The 11,836-nt window shown below is 50.0% G+C and overlaps 1 pseudogene; it reads right to left on the bottom strand.

Moving 5' to 3' along the window:
- Positions 1-1,052: 1,052 nt before the first annotated feature.
- Positions 1,053-5,511, bottom strand: LOC125505982 (annotated as a pseudogene).
- Positions 5,512-11,836: the final 6,325 nt, after the last annotated feature.

Below are 11,836 nucleotides of genomic sequence, written 5' to 3'. Positions count from 1 at the left end.
ATTTTAAATTTTAGTTCATCAAACAGGACACAAAACAAGTTTGCTAGAAAGAAAAAATGGGACACAAACGACCAATCAATGGATCTCACTCTCTGTCTTAACACTTCTGGACCGGGCTGAGAGACGCAGACGGACCGTGTCATGCTTAGATATATGGGCCGATAGAAAGGCCCAAGCAACTACAGATCTCAGGTTCTTCCAGTAGATAAAACTGCCGGAAGGCCAGAGTAGATAGCACATTTGACAGCTGAGATCAGCTAAATCATTTAAACGAACGGTCACCAACGTCTATGTCGTGAGAGGGCTGGGATTTTAAGGTGTCTTGGTTTCGTTGTTCTGCTAATGTTGTACATAAATTAGCTAGAGTCGGAGTAGGTGATGAACTTTGTCAGGTGTGGTTGGGGATCATCCCAGACTGTGGGCTTGATGTAATCTCGGATGAGATTCCAAACGCTTATGATTAAATAAATGCGGCCACATTGATCCTTAAAAAAAAGAGCTGGGATTAGCCTCAGTTTTATGATAATTTGGCTCAGTTTTGTAGGTGGAGCTTTGCTACACCTACATAAAATAATTGCAATTTTTTATTAGTGGGAATGGGGCCCCATCCTGGTAAGGTAATTTTCGTAAGTTAGTTTTGTGGGTGTAGGATTTTCGCTGTAGGTGAGGTCTGAGGTGCATTCATTAGGTGATGATGTTATCTCAAAGAAAATGTGAGGTGCATTCATCTCATCATTATTATGACGTGGTCAGTGATTGTTCATGAAAGGCCTGTTCAGCTCCACTCTGCTCCACGGCTTCGCTCCGAGAGCGGACGGAGCGTAGTTTAAAGTTTTCGAGCGGGCAAACAGCGGCTCCGCAGATTCTTGGAGCCGGTGGATCCCCGAACGGGGCCGAAGTTCCTCCGTGTCTTGTTGGAAGAAATCTGAATTGGCCATTTTAACATGAAATTCTAGGATACTCTTGTTTAACACTCTGTTCGTCACCATAGCGTCAAGTTATACATCTGTATGATATACTAAAACGCACAGGATTCAGTCGAGGTACTAGGGATCACAATTCAACCGAATTACAATGGCTATCAGACTGGTGCATGCTAAGCTGATGATGACGATGACGTTGGCGCTCACTTGCCCTGGTCTTTCCTGGCGGCCAGCAGGGAACCGAAGGTGGGCCGGCAGTACGCCCCGGTGGCGTCGTGGAAGAACATGCCGGCGACGACCTTGTACATGGCCTCGGTCATGTGCACCCCGTCCCAGTTGACGTACCTGGCGGGCTGGGCGCAGGCGGTGGCGACCTCCGGCGAGCCGCAGGTGGCGAAGATCTCAAAGTTGTAGGCGCCGCCGCCTGTGCCGCAGCAGGCCTTGAAGGGCTCCGCGAAGCCGTACCTGGCCGGGCTGCGCACCACGGCGAGGTGCGCGGCGTGATAGTCGGCGTAGGCGATGATGGCGTCCGGGTGGCTACGCCGGAGCCGGTGGAGCGCCGCCTGGAGGTGGTGGTTGTGGTCGAGGCTCTGCTGGTTGACGGACGCCACGCAGCTGAGGTTGTCCCGGTCCCCCGACCGCGACAGCGTCATCGTCAACGGCAAGCATCCCGTCAGCGGCATCCCCTGCACCACCACATACCTGGCCCCTCTGTTCAGCAGCCCCTGCGTTTTTTTCATGTTTCTTTCTTAGTCACGCACCGACAAATCATTCTGGTGGTTGAGATAATTTTGCGCTTAATTTGTTCATAGAATAAGTATTTGTTTTCTAAAGATTCAAGTTTCACAAATTTGAAGTTTATAGAGAAAATCATCTATATTTACAGTACCAAATATATTTCATGATGGATCTAACGGTATTTATTTGGTATTCTAGATGTTGATACTTTTGTTATAAAAAATTGATCAAAATTTATAAAGTTTGACGTAAAAAAATCTAAACATGCTATATAATGGGATAGATGGATTATTTCTCATATGACTAAACCATTTCTAGGCCACCACCATAACTTTTCAATACAAACACACCATTTGTTTAAATACGAAAAAAAACATTGGATGATTAGTAATATTTGTGTCCAATGTTTTGGGTGGCCCATCCTTGCTTCTCCCATATCCGACTGGTTATTCTCCCTTCACCGGGCAGTGGTGATTGTGATGTGGTGGTGCGGTGCCTTCAGGCTCGTTGGTGGTGTGTCAGTGCGTGTAGTGGTGTGTTTGCCTCGGGTTCCATCGCTCCGGCGGTCGGTCGGGGACTTTGTGCCCTTTGTATCTGGTTTTCGCTCAGTTTTTCTAATTAATCAGACAACTTCCTTTTCCTATATAAAAATGCAGAAACCTCTATCCCTCTTTATATGTGTTAATTGAAAAACGAATGTGTAAATACAAAAGAGATGGAAATGAAACACTTTGACCTAGGTCGTCGACTCAATGGGGGAGTAACGAAGACCCATTTGCTATTGTCTCATCCAAATGGAAACTCTTAATTACTATCGTGCACCCACTAAATTTTAGGTGGGTGTACATGTACGACTCATATATTGTGGCATATCAGGCTAGTTAATCGTTGCTAGTTAGTTTGCCTTGTGCCTAAAAGTTGTTTATTATTTTAGCATTTTTTTAGTTTAGTTGTTTTGATACTTGTTTACTTTACGCATTCCTCGTTAGATTATCTTACCATTTACTCCCTCCTTTCCGGTTTATAGGGCTTATCTCAAAATTTTGGTTTTTCCATTTTATAAGGTTCAATTTGGTTGTTCCCCATCACATGTTCAGACTTTAAGGTGCATTAAATCATTGCATGCAAGTATTAAGAGAAAACTGACCAATGCATGCACTTTATGCATGCATGCATTACAATTAATGCATTCGTAAACATAATTTTTTGAGGAAAACAAGAGCATTAATTGGGTGCTTTTGTAAACTACAAAAAAAATTCCACCACTCATCATCTACCTTGGTTGGTGAGATTTTTAAATTGAGCCTTATAAACCGGAAAGGAGGGAGTACATGACTTGATAGAAGACATCTCATGTACACAACTATAGACCATGCCAACTCTAGTTATGGCAGGAATGCCCAACCTCAGCTCCTAAGTTCCATAAATACCTTGAAATACTTTTGTAATAAGTATTGCGGTGATATGTGCCATTGCGGGCATCAAGTTGTAACGCTCCGGTCACATTCATTGGTTCCTGGCTGTTACGCCTGGCCTGATTTAGACTGACCTCACAGACAAACACTTAGCCACCAACGTCATCACAACACAGTCGGCGCCATAGTAGTCGAGGACAATCGGTTACATGCCACCACTCTTTACATAGTGTTTCAACCCGTAGCAACACACGAGTATTTAGCTATTGATAATAAATGAACACTTGTATGGAGGCTAAAGAATGATTTCTTTTTGTAGGTGCAGATGGGATGCTACTTTGGACAATTGAACTTTATAAATGATATTATTTGATATGTGATCTGCATGCTGTCATATTCATAGTTGGTGCTTAGATAATTTTTACTGAACTACCAAAGCATCTTATATTTAGGAACTAAGGAGGTACAATATAATGGATAAATTGTCAAGACCTGCTTACAACAGACGTGAGGTGTCGCACGAACCAATTAGTGCAGTTATTATGACCCGAAACTTGCACTCTGTGCTTGGCTCAGTTACCCCTTCCATATTTACCCGCTGCACACAGGAGAGCGCCCACTTTTTTGGAGCTAAGACTATCTCTAGCAGATTTTATGTATCGCCTCGTCCTGCAAAATAACCGTTGTTTTACAAAATCGGTACAAAAAATCATCATGGCCAAGTCCTGTAAAACGGCCCGTCCCATAAGTTTTTTTATGGGGAGTTGTATATTTCGTCCGCCGTCCATCATACTCCCAAGATTTCTCCCTCTTTTTACAGTTTCATCTATCTCTCACGTGGCTTGGCGGGAGGAAAATTTTAGCCCCAACCGTTTCCGTTGCAGCTAGCGATGCCGCCTCCCAAACTCGATTCTGGCCAAATAGAGAAGCCACCGCATCTCGCCGCTGCCACCGGTGCCCCGCCATGGCCTTGAACCTCGATTCCGGCCGTAGGCGCGGCAGCAGCAGCTCGGCCGCCCACGAGTTCACCCCCGTGCAGGACATGAGATCCAATTATAATTTAGCGGGCGCTTTTAGGGGGTTTTATGCAATTTTGTCGGGATCATGAGAGATTTTTATAGAATCTAACCGGAACAAAAGTCATACTATAAAAATGTAAAAAAACGTTTTGCCGTATCCTGTAAATCAATTTTGTGGTATAGATTTTAAGGGATGTGCTAGAGATGCTCTAAGGCCGAGTCAAACTTTATAAACTTTGACCAAATTTATACAAAAAAATATTAATATCCATAATACCAAATCAATGCCATTAGAATCATGATTTTATATATTTTCATATCATACATATTTGGTATCAAACTTTATATATAACAAAGCTAATATACTGAGTAAAAAAACGGACGGGGTGTATCAACCTTACCGAGATAAGAGGGGGGTGAAGCTCTGAGCACCCGTTGTGCTCAGTACTGTAACTACTAGCCGCATTTCATTTTCAACAGCTACTCACGCTGTGCTAAGTACCATAACTATTAGCTGCATTTCATTTTCAATAGCTACTCACTGTGCTAAGTACTATAACTATTAGCTGCATTTCATTTTATCAGCTACTTATCGAGAATAGTCCTGAAATTGGGAGTCTAGCTATCAATGAGATCTAGCCAAAGCTAGTTGCTTCCTGTAACTTCCGTCAGACGTGCATGCATCAGCACCCATGCCCATGCATTTGTGAAGTGCTAGTGAGTACTGAGTAGTGACATCGAAGAAACGCAAAACTAGAGCAACACAGTGTACCTCGAGGAAGGTGGTGATCCTATCGATGGCCATGCTCCGGATGCGCTCTGACGGGAGGGCGTCGGGGGCCATGAAATTGTACCCGTAGTCGTTGGCGCCGATCTCGCCCACCCAGAACAACGCATCGCCGACGCCCCCGTCCTTGCCGCCGCCGCTGGCCCGCCGCGCCTTGAAGTGCGCGTCGAACCAGCCGAGCTGCGTCATGATGGACTGCGGCGTGATGTTGGCGCTGAGGTTCTGCCTGACGAAGAACTCGTGCTCGATGGCCGTCGCGCCGGCCACCGCAAAGTTGACGCCAGAGTAGCTGGCTTTGGTGGCGTTGGCGTTGCGGGAGAGGGTAGAGAGGTAAGGCGGGAGGAAGGAGGGGAGGGCAAGGAAGTCGGTGGCGAGGAAGTCGACGACGAGGCGCCGTCGGAGTAGCGGTTGGTGGGGCGGTGGAAGAAGGTGGCGCCGTACGGTGGGTGGGACACGCCGAAGGAGTATGGCCCCGTTGTGGAGTGCGTGTTGCCCGTGTCCGTCAACGAGTCGCCGAAGGCGTACAGCGTCCGGAACGGCCCCGGCGAGGATGGCGCCGCGGCCGCGACGGAGACGACGGTCACGGTGACGACGAGGAGGAGGCGGCGAGCGGCGGAGGACACGGCCATGGCGAGCTGGATGCCGCTCAACTAGCTTGCTCCTTGCTGCAGCCTGTGCCGCCGGCGTTTGTTTCTCTGTTGCGTTTCGGTGCGGCGTGTCCGTGTCCGTGCGGCGGTTTTTAACTTTTTATAGTTGGTTCAGGCCCGCCGGCACAACGGGCTGGGCCAGACCGGGCTAATACGTCATAGAGGCCCTGCTCGGGCCTCCTACGTTATTTTACTTGCATGGTGTACTACTCCCGGGAGCAACTAGTTAACGAGCGCTTCTATCTTCTTAAAAAAAAATTTAACGAGCGCTTTTTGGGAGCCTCGCAATGATCAGCGTCACTTGACGCGCTCTTAACCATTCGTCACGTGTCGCGCTCTGAGCGCTCCCACCGAATTTCGGCTTTTTAAACGGGGTTTTTCGATTTTTTTCAACGTTTTGGTTTTTCCATCGGTCTTTCTCGGCTTTTCAATCAGAAAAATTAGAAAAAAATCCATTTTACTCCCTTCAACAAAGTCGATGGTTCACATAACCCCCCGAAGTCTAAAATGGTTCACTTAACTCCTTAATAAAACCAATACCGTTCAATACTCGCCCAAAATGGATTTGCCGGGTGATTTTGCTAAATTGACTCGGTCAAGGCTGATTTGTTCACTGTGGAGTCTCCTCCTTCCTTGTGCAGCCTTGGCCTCTTTGGAAGGCGATGCACACAACATGGCCACCGGCAGCGACAGGTGCGGGGAGCCAGGGGCTGGCGGCGGCGACCTGTATACCGGCTGGGGCTGAATAAGGAGTGCTCCGAGTCGACCTCAACGTAACGAAAGCTCGCCATGGTGGGCAGGAATCACAGCCTCCTTTTTCCTTCTTCCGGTGTGCACGTTAGTGATGTCTGGCTACACAGCGTACTGCTCTTCGTAGGATTCTTCCTCCTGGAGGACCACGGTGGCTGGTCCCAATGGTGGCTCGGTCAGGGACCGTGTCCACCCTAACCTCCCAGCACGGCGGATTGGCCACCATGCTCCGGATCCACGAGCCTCTGGCCTGACCTTCACTCAACCGGAATTGCCACGGCTGGCCAAACACCACCACACCTCGTCCTGGTTCCTCACTGCCTGCTCCGGATCCCAGCAGCGCGCTAGCGGCTGTGCGAACTGGATACAGTGGCCAGGTCGTTACATGAGAGATGCAGCCTGCTAGCGAGCAGCCCAGACTCCCCATCACCTCGCGCCACCAGCCGTCGCCGCCATCCTGCTCCATCCCCGGCCGAATCTCTTGCACCCAGCCGTGCCTCCTAACCTGTATCCGGGCAAGCACCTTCCTGAGACTCGCCCCACCTCGGCTATGCCTCCGGCACGGACAGAGGAGGCTGTCGGGAGCCGATGGATCCAGGACGGACTTGAGGGCCAGCAGAGGTTCATGTTTGTTACGTGCACGACGAGCGCCGGCGGAGAGAGAGATGGAGAGGGAGAGGGAGATGGAGAGAGAGAGAGGGCGAGAGAGAAAGGGAGAGGGGGAGAGAGAGAGTCAAGAGGCAACAACGGCGGCGGCGGGTCACGGGAACAGCAGCGGCGGTGACGCCGGACAAACCTGCATCGCCCCCCTCCCTCCCCTCCACTGGTCAACAAACCTCTTTGACCCAGTCCACGTCAGCAAACCACCTGAGAAACCCACTAACAACGATTTTTGAACGGTATTCGTTAGATTAGGGGGTTAAGTGAACCAAAAGAAAAATGAGGGGGTTATTGTAATGCCCGGATGATCTTGCTACAGTAATCCCACGCTAATCATGCCATGTCATCACGGTTACTGTTGCTAAACGTCCGTTAGTTCAAACCGCGTCAAATTCAAATTTAAAATTTAACATTAATGTTGGCAATAAAAGTTTTCAAAAATTAAAACAAAAATGTTCAGTGGTTGCCAAATATTACAAAGGTTATGGTGCAGCAAACACATTTTTATAAAATGTCTAATTAATTTGAAAGGTTTAAAAATAGAAGTGCAAATAGATAAAAACAAAACAAAAAAAAAGAAACCCCCTGGGTCGTGGCCCAACTGGGCCAACCCAACCGGCCCAGCCGGCCACCCTACCAGGCCGGCCCAACCACTCCCTCTCCCCATAACTCCCCACTCCTCCCGAACCCTAACCCTCACCTGATCCCCACTTCTCCCCCCCCCCACTCTCCCCTCACTCCCTCGATCCAAATCGGGATCGAGGCGACCACGCCCCTGACCCCGACGACATCGCCCCGACGCACGTCGCCGTCCTCGGCGCCCCCCTCCCCCACCGGAGCACCACCCCCATCGCCCTGCCGTCTTGCCGTCCCGCTACCCCATCGGTCGCCCCCGACGCCGCCACCGGTTCCCGTCACCACCACGCCGGCGCCCCCAATCCGCCTGGACCTCGCCAGACCTCCCTCGTCGGCCTGCTTCCCCTCCGTCGTCGTCCCCGTCATCTTCCTCGCCCCCCGTTGCCGCTGACCCTACATCTACCACGTGAGCCGCCCCCTCCTCCTTTCCCCGCGGTCACCGCCGCTCACGCGCCCGCCGCCCGCGCCCGCTGCCGCTCGGCCATGCCCTTGGCCGCGGCTTCCACCCCGCGCGCGCTCCGGCCCCGCGCTCACCGCTGCCGCGCCGTGCCCTGGCCGCGCGCCGCTCTGCTTGGCTGCGCCCGTCGCCCCTCCCCGGTGCCCCGGCCTCCTGACGCTGGCCGCGGCCCCCTTCCCCTCTGCGCCCGCCATGGCCGCGTCCCGGCTCCCTCCGCCTCCCTACCGTTGGCGGCCCCGCCCCAGGCTGCCGTGCCTGCCACTGCCATGCTGGCCGCCTCCGTCGGGGCCCCTCAATGGCTGCCGCGCCGCGGTCGTCCGCCGGTGGCACCCGGTGGCCCCGCCCCGTTTTTCCCTGTCGGGCTCGCCCCCCCCCCACTCGGGCCATCGCCCGTTCGGGTGGAGCCCGTAACCCGCACGCCCGCATAGACCCCAGTGGCCCTATGACAATGGGGCCCCACTCCAAAACGTTTTAAACAAACGAAATAAAAATAAATATATAATTAATTAATTAATTAATAATTAAAATAGTTAATGAATTAATTAAGTTAATTAATCATGTTTAATTAAACTAATTAATTAGATAGTTTAATTAAACCCTAATTAGACTAATCAGTCAATGACGAATGGGACCCACACGTCAGTTGACCAGTCAACGCCTCTGTTGACTGCTGACGTCATGCTGACGTCAGCATGCACTGTTCCGGATAATGTTGAATTTAAATAATTAAATAAATCCTAAAAATGAATTAAGTCTTTTAAAATTAATATAAAATAAACCGTAGCTCAAATGAAAATACTTTCTACATGAAAGTTTCTCAGAACGACGAGACAAACCCGGATAAGCAGCCCGTTCGTCCGCCACGCATCCCTAACCTATCGAGCTCGCAACTTTCCCCCTCCGGTTCACCGGTCCGAAAACGCGAAACACCGGGGATACTTTCCCGGATGTCATCCCCCTTCACCGGTATCACCTACTACCGCGCTAGGGCACCTCTAACGCCGTTACTTGTCATGTCATGCATCACTATGCATATGCTTGCATTATATTTATTGTTTCTTCCCCCTCTTCTCTCGCTAGACACCGAGACCGACGCCGCTGCTACCCAGTACGACTACATCGACGACCCCTCTCTCTTGCCAGAGCAACCAGGCAAGCCCCCCCTTTGATCACCAGATATCGCCTACTCTTTTCTCTATACTGCTTGCATTAGAGTAGTGTAGCATGTTACTGCTTTCCGTTATTCCTATCCTGATGCATAGCCTGTCCTTGCTACTACTATTGTTACCATTACCTGCTATCCTACTGCTTAGTATAGGATGCTAGTGTTCCATCAGTGGCCCTACACTCTTGTCCGTCTGCCATGCTATACTACTGGGCCGTGATCACTTCGGGAGGTGATCACAGGCATATACGATATATTTTACACAGTTACATTACCTGTGATGATGTTCGGAGATGGGGGCTGAAGGGGCAGGTGGCTCCATCCCGGTAGAGGTGGGCCTGGGTTCCCGACGGCCCCCGACTGTTACTTTGAGGCGGAGCGACAGGGCAGGTTGAGACCACCTAGGAGAGAGGTGGGCCTGGCCCTGGTCGATGTTCGTGGATACTTAACACGTTTAACGAGATCTTGGTATTTGATCTGAGTCTGGCTACTGGCCTATACGCACTAACCATCTACGCGGGGACAGTTATGGGCACTCGACGTCGTGGTATCAGCCGAAGCACTTCGTGACGCCAGCGACTGAGCAGCGCGCGCCGGGTTGGACCGCGTAACGTGACTTCCTTTGTAATGGAGGTTGCTAGGTCTGCTCTCCGGCCGCGTACGCAACGTGCAGGTGTGCTATGGGCGATGGGCCCAGACCCCTGTGCGCTTAGGTTTAGACCGGCGTGCTGGCCTCTCTGTTGTGCCTAGGTAGGGCTACAACGTGTTGATCTTCCGAGGCCGGGCATGACCCAGGTAAGTGTGTCCGGCCAAATGGGATCGAGCGTGTTGGGTTATGTGGTGCACCCCTACAGGGAAGTTAATCTATTCGAATAGCCGTGATCTTCGGTAACAGGACGACTTGGAGTTGTACCCTGACCTTATGACAACTAGAACCGGATACTTAATAAAACACACCCTTCCAAGTGCCAGATACAACCGGTGATCGCTCTCTCACAGGGCGACGAGGGGAGGATCATCGGTTAGGATTATGCTATGCGATGCTACTTGGAGGACTTCAGTCTACTCTCTTCTACATACTGCAAGATGGAGGCTGCCAGAAGCGTAGTCTTCGAAAGGACTAGCTATCCCCCTCTTATTCCGGCATTCTGCGGTTCAGTCCACATACGATAGCCTTATTCCAGTTGATACCAATGCATACATATGTAGTGTAGCTCCTTGCTTGCGAGTACTTTGGATGAGTACTCACGGTTGCTTTCTCCCTCTTTTCCCCCTATCCCTTCTACCTGGTTGTCGCTACCAGATGCTGGAGTCCAGGAGCCAGACGCCACCGTTGATGACGACTACTACTACTCGGGAGGTGCCTATTACTACGTGATGCCCGCTGACGACGACCAGGAGTAGTTTAGGAGGATCCCAGGCAGGAGGCCTGCGCCTCTCTCGATCTGTATCCCAATTTGTGCTAGCCTTCTTAAGGCAAAACTTGTTTAACTTATGTCTGTACTCAGGTATTGTTGCTTCCGCTGACTCGTCTATGATCGAGCTCTTGTATTCGAGCCCTCGAGGCCCCTGGCTTGTAATATGATGCTTGTATGACTTATTTTATTTGTAGAGTTGTGTTGTGATATCTTCCCGTGAGTCCCTGATCTTGATCGTACACGTTTGCGTGTAGGATTAGTGTACGATTAAATCGGGGGCGTCACAGTTATGCGAACAACCCACTTTCTTCAAGGGAGTAAAATGGACTTTTTCCAAAAAATTACGCAAAAAACACTTTTTTTTGTTTCTTTTCGCGAGAGTCACGGTTTTGCTTCCACGAGAGGCACGGTTTTGCTTTCGCGAGAGTCACGGCTGTGCCTCTCGAAAACGAAAAAAATGTGTTTTCTGTTTTTTTTCTTTCGCGAGAGTCATGGTTTTGTTTCTCCGAGAGGCACGGGTGTGCTTTCACGAGAGTCACGGCCGCGCCTCTCAGAAACAAAAAAACGCGTTTTCTATTTTTTTTCTTTCGCGAGAGTCACGGTTTTGCTTCCCCGAGAGGCATAGTTGTGCTTTCGTGAGAGTCACGACTGTGCCTCTCGAAAAGGAAAAAACGTGTTTTCTGTTTTTTCTTTATTTCACGAGAGTCGCGGTTTTACTTCCGCGAGAGGCATGATTGTGCTTTCATGAGAATCACGGCCGTGCCTCTCGGAAAGGAAAAAAACGTGTTTTCTATTTTTTCTTTTTTTCACAAGAGTCACGGTTTTGCTTACACGAGAATCACGGCCGTGCCTACTCGGAAATGAAAAAAAATGCGTTTTCTCTTCTTTTTTCTTCTTCCGCGAGAGTCGCGGTTTTGCTTCCGCGAGAGGCACGGTTGTGATTTCGTGAGAGGCACGGGCGTGCCTCTTTCGGAAAGGAAAAAAACCCGTGATCCCGCTTCGGTTTTTTCGTCTGGTTTTTTCATGAAAAAAAGTTCGTCAAAACCTATCAACATGGGATCTAGTTTTGAAGATCTCAACGTGAGGAATCCAACGGTGAAAGCGGTTCGAGATTTGGACCCACTGTTTAAGAGATAAAACGTTTGAATAAACAAATCTACGAAAAAAGAGAAAACTCCCCGGTTGCGATAAGTGGCGCGTTGCATGTGCGCCACTTGCCGC

This window comes from Triticum urartu, chromosome 5 (genome assembly GCF_003073215.2).
Source record: "Triticum urartu cultivar G1812 chromosome 5, Tu2.1, whole genome shotgun sequence".
NCBI lineage: Eukaryota > Viridiplantae > Streptophyta > Magnoliopsida > Poales > Poaceae > Triticum > Triticum urartu.
Note: the sequence above shows the minus strand (reverse complement) of the source record. Positions and strands in the feature narration are given on the sequence as shown.